This window comes from Hevea brasiliensis, chromosome 5 (genome assembly GCF_030052815.1).
Source record: "Hevea brasiliensis isolate MT/VB/25A 57/8 chromosome 5, ASM3005281v1, whole genome shotgun sequence".
Classification (NCBI taxonomy): Eukaryota; Viridiplantae; Streptophyta; class Magnoliopsida; order Malpighiales; family Euphorbiaceae; genus Hevea; species Hevea brasiliensis.
Window position 1 is genome coordinate 97,483,373 of NC_079497.1, and position 14,096 is coordinate 97,497,468.

Consider the following 14,096-nt stretch of genomic DNA (forward strand, 5'->3'; position numbering starts at 1 on the left):
TAATCATTATGTGTTGGAGTATTTATTGTGCTCTGTTTGATTTAATCTAGATGCTTTGTTTGATTAATTTGGATGCTTTGCTAATGCGTTTGTTGATTACAAATGTTGATGTGTTTGTAATTTCTAGGTTTGTTCTTTTTATTGCTTCGATTGTTTGCTAGTTTTGTTAATTTTGTTAATTTGTTTTTTTTTTTGGGTTTGTCTATTACAATTTGGTTTTGTTGCTTTGATTGGGTGCTGATTTTATTATTATTATTATTTTTTTTATTTATGTTGATTATGGTTTGGATTGGGTTGATTTATGGAAATTGCTTGCTTGATTTAAGGAAATTACTTGCTTGATTTAAGGAAATTGTTTAAGGAAATTCCTTGCTTATTTTAAGGAAATTACTTGCTTTTTTTAAGGAAATTGTTTAAGAAAGGCGTAACGACGCAACCGGGGGCCGTTACCAGCGCTAGGAAACAGATCAGCTTAAAGTTGCCGAAATTCGTAGTGAGTCTTAAACTGTGAAACATAACTCATTCCATATGAACCAAAACCTAAGCAACTCATAGACAATCACACGTTAGCATTTATATTGGAGCATACATCATTTTTTTTTCTTTTAAAATGGTTCAAAATTTGAACTTTTTATTTCATTCATAAATGCTAAAGTGTAATTCTCTCATACATTTATAACTATCCAATGAGAATGCTTTAAATGTTAAGATAAACATTCATACATATCTTAAACATAAATAATACATAGTACAGTTCTTTACAACCAAGCACAATATTTGACTATTATAATTTACATGTCCACTCTATAAACTCAACATACACAACACTTGCTAAAGTTTCTCTTGTTGCTAGCTCTCCCAGAGGACACCTCTATCCTTGTAACTTTGTATTTGGGGTTAAGGGAATGGAGTAAGCTTCAAAGAGCTCATGAGTAAACTGACTACAAATTATTCATTTCATACATATGCAATGCATCAATCACATGAGTTTTTCACGTCATAAACATTTCACATAAAAGGGACTTGTCACCAGTGATTCCCCATATGTAATGTGCTCAGCTCATACAGAGGCCTTCAGGACTTCCGCTTAAATACATAACAATTTCAATGTGCGTGGTTCATACAAAGGCTCTTCAGGACTTTCACTTAAATACATAGTGAGCCAGGGGCTTATTAAGCCTCACTTAGCTTTACAACATCATATCATATCATATCATGCATGATCATAAATATATAACATATCTGTATCATATGGGAAACCAATAGGTCATCCAATGTCCATCGACATCAATAGTAATTATGCACAAATGCAACATTTTCCTGTTCTAGATACATGCATCCTAATAAATAATAAAATGATGCATGTGAATGATTATGATTTCAATAAAATAAGTTTCATTTATTAGGGTTAATGTTACTTACCTCTTGCAGCCTATCAACCACCTAACCTAAACAGTAGCTATCCTTAGATCCTTAGCTTCCCGAGTCCCTAAAGTTTGATCCCATAAACATCAGACCCTAAAAAGTTATTCAGAGCTCAAAAAATCTATACATATACTAAACATCTTATTCTAGGTCTCTTTGGATCATAAAAATAGGTTTTGAAGCCTTAGAATAAAAAGGGAAATTAGAATGGCAGAACCAACTTCGGTTGCTAAAGTCTTGAACCTAAAATGCCCCGTTTTGGCAGTGGCGACTGCAGTTGCCAAAGTATTGGATTTCGCTAACCAAACCTGAAAATCTCCAAAGAAACTATAGCAACTTCGGATGCTAAAATAATGGTCTTCAACAGCTAATCTAGGAATTTCTAAAGTTTTCAAGTTTGAATTCTGCAAAAAACTCATTCCCAAAACTTCAAAAACTCATTTCAAGGCTCCTAAACATGATTCAACCATAAAATCACATACCTAGAACCTCCATTAACCCAAAAACTACAAAAAAACAACACATGCATCAACAATCCAAGCAAACTACAACCTTTCCTCAAAACAAACAAAAACACCATGAAGGAGAAATTGCCAAAAACTAGCTCAAACAACTTTAACATAGTTCAAACCAAAAATCCATAATCATAAAATACATTCTAAACTTGACTAGAACTCTAATAACCCATGTGCATTCAAAGTTCTTCCAAAATCATCAATATGCAAAAACATCTCAAAATTGTTTCAAAATGCTAAGATAATTCCTTTCTTGCTTGCAACCTAAACCATTTTACCTACTCATGGAAGCATACTTAGAAATCATTTTGATTATTTACAAGAAATTAAAAAAGTGAGAAAATACCTTTCTTTCTTAAAAACAAAAGTGGAGGAGTTAGTAAAGAAAAGGTTCATTTAAATTCTTAAGGGTGGATTCTCCTAAAGATAACACTCAATACATCCAAGTTGACAAGGAAAAAATTTCACTTTTAGTCCCTTTGCATGTAATAGTAAACAAAAGAGAGAAAATTTTGATCTTTTTTTGAAATTCAAACTAAAATGGGCTATTTATACGCCTGCTGTCAAGGGGACTTTTGATTGGGCTTTCAATTGCCAGAGTCTATTTTTTCCAAAAGGACATTTGAATAGTAAAAAGGACTTCGGCCGCCGAGAGTCCATCCTTCGGCCGTCGAGAGTCCATCCTTCGGCTACCGAAGTTCCTTTGTGCCCTAAAACAATACTTAAAACCTTTCTTGGCCAAAACAAACAAAACCTGTTCACTCTTAAACACATCTTTAACACATCAAAGCACACATATAGAAGTTACCAATATTTTCTTTGTTTGTAGAACCCTAAGTGTCACGAGAATTCCAATACTTAAAACTTTTCTTGGCCAAAACAAATAAAACCTATTCACTCTTAAACAAATCTTTAACACATCAAGGCACACATAGAGAACTTATCAATATTTTCTTTGTTTGTAGAACCCTAAGTTTCATGAGAATTCCCCATACATGATAGGAATTTTGACATTGAAAAGTGGCAGTTATCACAGAAGGTTTATGATTTGGAATTTGGAATTATTTAAGGAATTTTGCTTTCTAAACCAAAATTGAATAACTTTTGTCAATTTGGTTTCTATTATAAGTAGATTAGGTTTGGTTTATATTTTTTGTGATTTCAGTTATTTAGTTTGGCCGGTTTAGTTTTAGGCCAAATACTCAACCATAGCTAGGCATCCTTCATTTTTTTATGGAGAATCGAGTAAGGGAGGGAGAGTGGAACCCAAGCTTCTAAGTTATTTCTGGTCATTTTTAGTGATTGTTTGGTAAGCTTCCACCTTTGTTCCATCCCTCCCCTGGCCAGCTTCGATTTTTTATCAGTGGGAGCTAAAACAGTGACCATAGGAAAGAGAAATAAGAAGAAAGAAAATAGGTATCTTCGAAGCTTTTTAGGCTGATTCTAGTAGGTTTGACTGTCAGATAGTTTATCCAAGACCACTAATGGATTTAGGGTGTCGAGACCTTTAAAATGGGACTAACCCTACTTCAATCAGACACTGTTTGAGAAAGGCGATCATTGGACAACCCAATCAATAGCTGAGACTTCTGAGCCTTTCAATTACCGTTTTTAAGAATTAATCATACAATAATTATTAACATACTTTGGGCTTTGTATAGGTACAATTGGATCGATGGTAGCCTACCGACACCTAAGACCAAGTTTTTAGCCCAGTTCACATGCCTCGCAGACTGATTCGAAATATAGTTATACTTACAATCAATTATTGGATAAGTTCTAGATAGCAGAATTGCCATTGGTAAGTCTAATCTCCACTTCAGTGCTTTGACTCAGAACTAAGAATGCTAATTAGCTAATTAAATATTCCTGGCAAGTAATAATGAAGCAAATTGAAGTATAGGCTTAAGGCCCTCTTATGTTGAGTTCCTCTTGTGTTGAGTTTGCTTTTTATAGAGGAATAGGTTTAGATATAATGGAGACTCCATTGGGTTTTCAATAGGGTTCTAATATAATTAAATTGATTTTGTGAGTAAAATCAAAGTTTGATTAGATCTGTGTGTCTATTTAGGTTAACTAAACTAGCAATGCCCTTTGTACTAGTTAGGGGAGCAGTAAGGAATTGATAAACCTATGAATAGAAACTAAAAAATCTTTTATGAATGAAATTACTTTTCTTTTATGAATTGATGTCTTTAAAGAAATGTTTATATGCATTCATGCTCATGCATCATGAAAGTGCCTTATTAGTTATGTTGTTAGATAATTAGGATAGTACCTTTTTTATGCATATGTATATTTAAATGTCATGAAAATGACACATATATTGCATTGAATGTGTGTTAGTTAATGGACGACCCACTAGCTTCATTAGAAAAGGAAGGGGAGATATTAAACAAAGAATAAAATAAATGAAAGGAAAGGTAGGCTTGCAAATGAGCTCACTCGTGTTATGAAGTAAAGGGGATATGAGTAAGGCAATTCTATGTCTCTGACATCTGAATGTTTAAAGTCTAGACCAACATCAAGTAAGACAAATTTTGCATCTCTGGCATCTACCAAGTGATGTAAAATTAAAAAAATATAATAAAACACAATAAGATACAAGGTAGGGGATCTCTAGCATCATGAATTACTTTGTGTGTACATGTGTACATTGGGCCTCATGTGCATGAAATATTTATTAATGTTTTATTCATAATTTCCCCTTATGTAGTTTCTCTACTCATTGACCCAAAAAAAGTCAAACTTTATCACATTTTGCAATTTTATTAATTCTTTTAATCTTAGTAGAATTGGCCAAAATTTCTAAATGCATAAAAATTCTATCCAAAATTAAAATTGGATTTGGGAAAGTGTGCCCCACCTAAGTGGCACTCCACCTATCATTTTTTTATTATAAAACATGGGTCCCACTTGCCACATAAGCTAACTCAAGTTAATGAAATTTAATTTTTAAAAAATGACAAGTGGATTGCTACATAGGATGAGGCACACTCATCCCAAGTCCATTTTTAATTTTAGATAAAATTTTTATGCATTTTAAAATTTTGAAACGCGATAAGGTTTGACTATTTTTTATCAAAAGGCTATTTATAATATATATAAAAATACGAATGAGGGAGCAAATTTGTAAACATACTGTATCACCCTTATATTTTTCATTTTATTTACATTGTTATAAATTTTGATGTCACTCAAATAATAATAAAATCATCTAACAACCTAATTATATAATAACTCTTATGTCGTAACTCTTTAATTAATCTCCAGCGAATTGAATTCTAATTTAATACTCTATTTTCTTATTTAATTATCTGAGTTTTATTATAGTTATGCCTTGAATTTTAGTAGAGTTTGCATTTTTCCTAAGCCATTTTAAATTTGATTTTGTAAGTTGCATGAGAGTCCTATGATTGTTGACCATACGTGCAAATTAGGGTTGGATTATGGTTTAGCTAAACTTAAAGCAAGTCTACAATAACTATAACGCGATAACAATATTTTATAATAATTTAATATATAATTATTTTCTATAACATATTATTTTAATTAAATTTAATATTAAATACTTTTACGTAAATATACATAAAATAGATACAAGTTATATAATTATGATCATAAAAGTTTAAATTAAACCTAAAAAGAAAAGAGTAACATATTTATTGCAAATTAAATATAATTATATATCATATCTAACAAGTTTGGATAAAATATTTTAAATTAAATAAAATTCCTTTTAAATTGAGTAAAATGATTTTTTTATTTGAGTACTCTATAGTGACTAGGAACTCTAAGCAGTTTACTGCTTTTGCCAGACGTTTTGTGCACTTAGGTCGACCCATTTGTAACACCCCTAATTTTTTTAAATTTATTATTTTTGGGTAAATATTGATATTTTATTTTATTTGAATTTTAGAAAATTATTTGAAATTTTTCGGATTTTAGAAATCGGGTTCGATTTTTCCGAAAACAAAAACTTTGATGATTTTTAAAAATTAATTTAAAAATCATGTGTCAAAACTAAAAATATATTTGGAGTCTACGAATTTTTCTGAGTTTTCTAGAATTTTTTCGAAATTTTTGGGCCTCGTTTTCGGTCCCAAGGCAGAGTAAATATTCAAAATTTTATATCCTGAATCGAATCGGCCGAATCGAACCTGTCCGGATCTGACCGGTAGAATCGGACCGGCTCCTTCTTCCTTTTTCTTCTCCCCGCACGTGTCTCTCTCTCTCTCTCTCTCTCTCTCTCTCTCTCTCTCTCTCCCGTTTTCTCTCTCCTCCCTCCTCCCCTTGCCGCGCCGCCGCTTCCCCAGCTACCCCAGCTCGCCGGCACGCCGCCCCACCACCTCCCCTCGGCCGGCCAACGCCCTAGGCGGCCGGAAAACACGCGGGAAAGCCTCCCCTACGCGCGCGCGACGCTTTGTCCTCCCGGTCAAAATTCGGCCGATCCGGCCACCGATTGGGTTGAGTCTTGTGTCAAACAACATCTACTCGTCGAGAGCTTTCCATAAACATCAAGAACACCGAAATCCATCGAGTGGTTTGTTGAATTTTTGTCCGGGAAGTTTTAGCCCATTTTGAATTTTGGGTTAGATTTCTCGCAAACCGTGAATCCCCCGAGAAAACCGAGAGTACCAGAGCGCTCCACTCATCGAGAGTTTCGCGGAGATATAAATTTCAAATTTTTTCGACACCGTTTTTCGATGGGTCCCACGGACTTCGTAGTGTTTTTTCGAGCATTAAATGACCTTAGAAAATTCTGTAAAATTTATGTACTAACCCCCATGTTGTGGGCTTCGTGTAGGTATCTTCAATTTGTGAAAATTCGACAGTTGTCTGGGTCTGTAAATTTCCGGCCAGACAGACTGGCTACTGAAAAATTCTCTGAATTGGATCGAGATTTTGGATACCCCACCATTGTCAGATGTCCCGAGAGCGTCCTCGGAGTCGGAATCGGTATAGGTAAACCCGAACTTTACTTTTTCATAATTTTCTAGTGCTTAAATGGGATTAAAAATCCATAAAATATTCGTGGTAGCTCAAAAAATTATGATTCTTTTTGCAATAGCCTAGTAATATTGCTAAGGATCGCGGGGCAAAGTTTTAGAATTTTTAGAGCTTATTTGTGCAGTTTTTGCAAAAATGATCAATTATAAGTACTAAACTATAAATTTACATATTGTGATTGAGGACTGTTTGGATGGGCCCAGGAGGGGCTATGTGATGTGATTGAGTTGTGAGTGTATGAATTGCGAATATAGAAGTGTGTTTTGAGCCCTTTTGCAGGTTGGGTAGGTCCTAGGTATAGGGGAGACTCTGCCGGATTTTCGGCACGACTTAGGACGTATTTGGTCTTTTCTTGGTTTGTATTGAGTCAATTGTATTAAATAATTGTAATGTAATTGTCAGGTGAGCCGCGACAGCCTTCTTCCTCCGCTTAGCCGCCACAGTGACTGCTGTCAAGTCTGTGAGTAAAATATTAATTTTAATTGTAATTTCACTATTATTATATGTTCAAGCATGCCCATGCATCACTTATATGTATATATCTATGTAGTTAAACTCTAGGCACGTTTTATGTTGCATTCACAACTGTTAAAGTGCCATGGATGTTATTGTGGTAATTTGGAGCAGTGTGCGTGCGTTGGGGTGCGTGTGATATGGTGTTGTCTATGGATAGGACGGGTAGTCACTGCTTGAGATTTTCGCTGGGACCCGGTCCTTCGGGGTAGTCACGGCTTGAGTTCTTCGCTGGGACCCCGATTTGGTTTATTAAGCGAAAGTCCGGCTTGAGTTCTTCGCTGGCATAGGTTGGATTTAAGAGAGCTGTATAGGGGGTCAGCTCCCATATATTATGATTGACATTACTGGATGTGTGAGTGCTCCAAATTACCTTTTTGCTGTTATGATGTGAAAATATTACTGATGTTGCATTTCACTCTACAGGGTACATTAGCTTTAGATAGTTATAGAGATTATGGTTAAAATTGATATTTTACTCTCTGAGTCAAACGCTCACTCCTGTTCAATATTTTTCCAGGCCACAGGAGGATATTTTTGAGGTTAACCTGCTTTTCTCCCTTGCAGGTCGTTTATTAATGTTTGTATAAACCTGTTAACTCTAGAATTTCGGCATGTGTTAGAAATATTTATTTGATTTGGGTTTGTAATATAAATTGTTATTTTGGACCTGTAAACTTATTATTTTATGCATGTTGATGGACTGGATGAGGGAGCAGAGCTCCCATTTATTTTATGTTGTTATGAGTATGTGGAGGGTGAGCTGAGCTCCCCAAATGATTATATATTGTGTTTACAGATCGGGTGAGTCAAAAACTCTCCGTTAAAAGGTCCATTTTATGGCCGGACTCTGTCCGGTTGAATTCTTGAAATTGGACCCAAATGGGCCTTAGAGTTGAGTTAAGGAATAGTTAGGCTTACTACAGGCCTCTGGGGCTTTTGGCTGGCCCAGGTTCTAGTGCCGGTCCGGCCCATAGGTTTGGTCGTGACAAATGTGGTATCAGAGCTTAGGCTCCAGATTCATAGGGAAAAATTGTCTAAAGTGTTGGGAAGAGTCTACTAGGAGTCACATGTGGAAAATAGGGTCCACATTCGTCTTGCATTGTCATCTTTGCTTCTAGTTTCTGTTACATATAATTATGTATAAATATGAGTCTATAGAGTTGTGTAACATGCTGTTTTGAATTTTGTGGGCTAATGCTGCTGAATTTCAGGAAAATATGTAGAAGCAGGAGAGCTACCACTGCACCAGAACCAGATGTGCTTGACGAGGTGTCGGCACAGGATGAGGCGCCTGCCCTGAGGAGGCGGGGTAGGAGGCCTAGAGCTGCTCAAGTAGAAGAGCAGCTGCCACCAGTTCAGGATCCATCTTTTATGGCACAAGGTCCCATGGACCCAATGGCAGCTACTCTAGCTGGTTTGCAGAGAACCATCGATGTGATGGCACAGTATATAGTCCACCCTCCCCAGCAATAGCAGTCTACCGCACCAAGAGAGGAGCCTTATAAACAGATAATCAATTTCAAGAAGTTGGTGCCTGATACTTATGATATGTCAGACGATGCATATCGGTTTTTGGATTCTATGACGGTAGGAAGCATTGCGATTGGTGATAGAAGACTTATAGAGTGTATGTAGCATGTCATGGGGCCTATGCCTAGACAATGGATGAATGACTACATATTACCTCGGATGGAGGGTTTGTCGTGGACTCAGTTTGTGGAACTGTTTATTAACCGGTTTGTACCAGAAAGTTTCAGAGATCAAAAGCAGTAGACCTTTGAGGCCTTAAGATAGAATGGAAGGTCTGTAGATGAATATGCTACAGAATTTCTGGAATTGAGTAGGTATGCCCCTACAGCAGTAGCTATAAAAACTATGAAGGTGAAGAGATTCCTAAAGGGGCTTGACAAGATGTATGCAAACCTGGCCATGATGTCGGATCAGTCTTTTGATGTGGTGGTTGATCGAGCCAGACAGATTGAGATTACCTATGCTATGGATGACAGCGAAAGGGCAAAGAAAAATAGAGCAGAGGGTTTTTCAGGTGTTCCCCACATGGGTGCTCCGGATAGTGGTGGCCAGAGTAATTACAGAGGAAGAAGTAGGAACAAGAAGAGTGGTTTTAGACACAAACCTCGAGGGTTCGTGCCGAGTGCGGATCCAAGCGGTGGTCATAGTTCGAGTACAGCGATTAGGTCCGCTCAGGATCCTCCTTTGCACCTTGTCCACAGTGCGGAAGAGGACATTCAGGACCTTGTATGATGGGTTCAGGAGTATGCTTCAGGTGTGGCCAACTAGGTCACTTTGCTAGGGAATGCCCTGTGTTCAGCGAGCCACAGATGGGGTCACAGGGTTCTGTTGCAAATGTTCCTCGTCAGTTGTATCCTAGTACTTCCAGCATGGCGGCGATCGATTCGATGTGGCCAGTGAGGACAAGGGGGACGTGGATTTAGAGGCAGATCAGGAGGTAGAAGTCAGTATTAGGGTTCTGCCACTCAAGGTAGGGGTCAAGCTCGGGTTTTCACCCTGACCCACCAGGATGCTCAGGCTTCCAATGCAGTTGTGGCGGGTATTCTTTTAGTCTGTTCCTATGAGGCTCGTGTTTTGATAGATCCAGGTGCTACGCAATCATTTGTCTCCCCAGTGTTTGCCATGAGATTGGGTAGGAACCCTACAACTTTAGAATGCCTTTTGTCTGTAGCTACCCCACTTAATGACAACATAGATGTAGATATGGTTTTTCCCAGTAGCCCAGTAGTAGTGGATGGAAAGATCCTCCCAGCAGACTTGGTTCCTCTACCAGTAATGGATTTTGATGTAATTTTGGGGATGGATTGGTTGGCAACTCATTATGCCACTTTAGACTGCAGGAACAAAAAGGTGTATTTCCACATACCTGGTGTGGAAGAGTTTAGCTTTGATGGTGACAGGAGCGTGGCTCCATATAATTTGGTGTCAGCAATCAGTGCTAGAAAAATGTTGAGGCGTGGATGTCAAGGGTATTTGGTATTGTTGAGAGATACATTTGTAGAAGATGTCAAAATGGAAAATGTTCCTGTTGTCAGAGAATTCATGGATGTCTTCCCTGAGGAACTTCCAGGGTTGCCACCAAGAAGGGAAATAGAGTTCTGCATTGATGTTGTTCCAGGTACAAACCCCATATCAATGCCGCCTTACAGGATGGCGCTAGCAGAATTGAAAGAGCTAAAGGAGCAACTACAGGAGCTTTTAGACAAGGGTTTTATACGTCCGAGCACTTCACCCTGGGGCACTCCTGTTCTATTTGTGAGAAAGAAAGATGAGTCCTTGAGGTTGTGTATTGACTACAGACAGCTGAACAAGGTGACTGTGAAGAACAAGTATCGACTTCCTCGGATCGATGATCTGTTTGATCAGCTCCAAGGGGCTAGATTCTTTTCCAAGATAGACCTGCAATCAGGCTACCATTAGTTGAGAATCAGGAATGAGGATGTGTCCAAAACGGCATTCAGGATAAGATATGGTCATTATGAGTTCTTGGTGATGTCTTTTAGACTCACTAATGCACCAGCAGCCTTCATGGACTTGATGAATAGGGTGTTCAGGCCATTCTTGGACCGTTTTTTCATCGTATTCATAGATGACATTTTTGGTATACTCTCGGACTGAGGAAGAACACGTGTGGCACTTGAGGATGGTGTTGCAGACTTTGAGGGAGCACCAGCTGTATGCCAAATTTTCAAAATGTGAATTTTGGCTAGAAAGCATCTCATTCTTGGGACACGTGGTTTCTAGTGAAGGCATTCAAGTGGATCCCAAGAAAATTGAAGCTATAACTGATTGGCTTAGGCCTACAACAGTCACTAAGGTGCGAAGTTTTCTGGGTCTAGCTGGCTACTATAGGCGTTTTGTGCAAGATTTTTCCAGGATAGCGGCTCCCCTAACTAAGTTAACTCGGAAGAATGTTCCATTCATTTGGACAGATGACTGTGAGGAGAGTTTCCAGAAGCTTAAGGAGTGTCTAACCACTGCTCCGGTGTTGACACTACCGATGAATGGTCTCCAAAGTTGGCCTAGGGTGTGTTTTGATGCAGAATGGAAAAGTAGTGGCTTATGCTTCAAGGCAGCTAAAGAGGCATGAGCAGAATTACCCCACCCATGATTTGGAAATGGCGGTTGTAGTCTTTGCACTAAAAATCTGGAGACACTACCTGTATAGTGAAGTGTGCGAGATATACACCAACCACAAGAGCTTGAAGTACATCTTCCAACAGAGGGATTTAAACTTGAGACAGAGGAGATGGATGGAGCTTCTGAAGGACTATGATTGCACCATCAAGTACCACCCTGGGAAGGCCAATGTAGTAGCAGATGCTTTGAGCAGAAAATCTTTTGGCAGTTTGGCGCACATTTCAGCAGAAAAGAGATCGTTGATTCATGAAGTACATGAGTTGATGGATCAATGTTTAATCCTAGATCTTTTGGATGAGGGGGTATTATTGGTTCATTTTTCAGTAAGGCCAGACTTACGAGACAGAGTTAGAGTTTCCCAGCACAGAGACCAACAATTGATGAAGATCATAGAAAGAGTACAGCAAGGTGAAGGTGGTGAGTTTGGATTTGCCAATGATGGCACCCTAGTGCAAGGTTCTAGGATATGTGTGGCCTGTCACACCTTACACCTCTGTAAGGCATAACATGATCCAGTAGAATACCTAATGAACTACTGAACTTCACCTACCGATAACTCATTAAGTACCCTACAAGGGATTTTAAAACAATTTTCTTATTTTAGATAAGTGGTGAGCATTTTCTAATAAGTATTTAAAACATTTAGTTAAAATTAAAACTGGTTAATATTTTTGGCCCAATTTATTTTTACGCAAATTTTATAAAAATTTTGATAGAGTTCCCTCTGTATTTTGAGAAAACAGTTCTTCTAATACCTGTAAAAAGCACTTCTAAAAATTTTTCTCAACAACTGCTTCAATTTCATACTCAATCTCAATCAATTTCTCAACACATTTATTAACTTTCAAATTTCAAATCCACTATCCAATGATCATCAAAATACTAGCAATCCATTTCATTCAAATTAAATAAAATAGTTCCATTCATATTTCATTAGAAACAAAATAATTTAGATACATCATTACAAAATTTACATTAAGAGAATTTCAAACTACAATATATATTACAACTTTATATAAATTTTATACAAACTGCTTAAGACCCATTTTTACATGTCCATACATTTATGTGCAATATATACATCAAAAGAAATATTTACAATTAGGGTATAAATTATACCCAATGACTTTAAGCTGATAGCTCCTCACACCTTAGCAGCTCAGTCTGCTGCTCCTCTAGTCTCTCAGATTCTGACAAAGAATAGAAGCTATCGCTGAATACTAGGACTCAGTGGTGCACAACATACTAAAATAATCTTTATGCAAAATATAAATCACATTTATTCAAAAATTTGACTAAACATGAGCATTAAACACAAAACATGAATCATGAGATTTTAATGCAAACCAAGTTCATTTCGAAGTATCAAAATACATTTCATAAAACCCACAGTTAGATCATGCCATTCGAAACAAATAGAATCTCAATAGCCAGAGGCTAAAGAGAAATCACATCACAAGGCTAGCTAGCTCAAATATATGGATATCCATTCACATCCTCTTCTACTGGCACACCTCAACACTTCTCTAGAGAAGGAATTAAAATTCGAAACTAATTACCCCCACTAGTCGTGCTAGTGAGGTGTTCAAATATATGGTCATGACACAGTGGTTTCAAAACTTATCTTAACAATTTGCTAAACATTGTCATTTCAAATATACATAATAACTTTCACAATTTAAATCAAAACATCATAAATAAGGTCACAATAAACTTTTAACAATTCAAAGCAAAAGTAAAATGCATATTTCATTCACTTTATCAATGAATTTTAAAACATAGTGATGTTGTGCACAAACCTCAAGCGAGTCGCCTCTTGGCCTCGACTTGGTTCCTCGGGTTCTTTCCCGGTATTCTTTTCAACTGAAACACACAATTTTACAGTGTTTCAGTACCACAACTTAGCATAAATCCAAAAATAAATTTAATTTCACTTTTACCTAGCTCTAACGTGCTAAATTCGGTGTTCTTGAAATTTTGTGTTTCGGGTTACTATTCACTGCACTATTCAAGTCAAATTATTGACTTTCTAAGGCTCAATAGGTATGGGAATTCCAAATTTACCCACATACCACATTTTGGTCACCAAACTTGTTGGTTTTGGTCATTTTCTCAAAACTTAGGTCTTTTAGGCAAAATTGCCAAATTTTCAGTTTTGGTGTCCCTAATTGTACTGTTTCATTGGTCAGTTTACTGTTGGAATTTGGCAAAACTTTATTCATAGAAAATGTTCCTTATTGTCTTAAGTTTATTCTCCTTTTTGAATCACTCCATTTGGATTTTTGTAGCTCAAGTTATACCTAAATTACATTACTGTTCATGCTGCAGAATTTGGTTCTGCAAATTTGTTGATCCAACTTCGTTCAGCAATTTGATCAAGTTAAGTCCATAATTTGGTATAATTTTCTTCATATGAAATGTTTTACTATATCTTAGGTTTCCATCGGTTTAAGAATCACC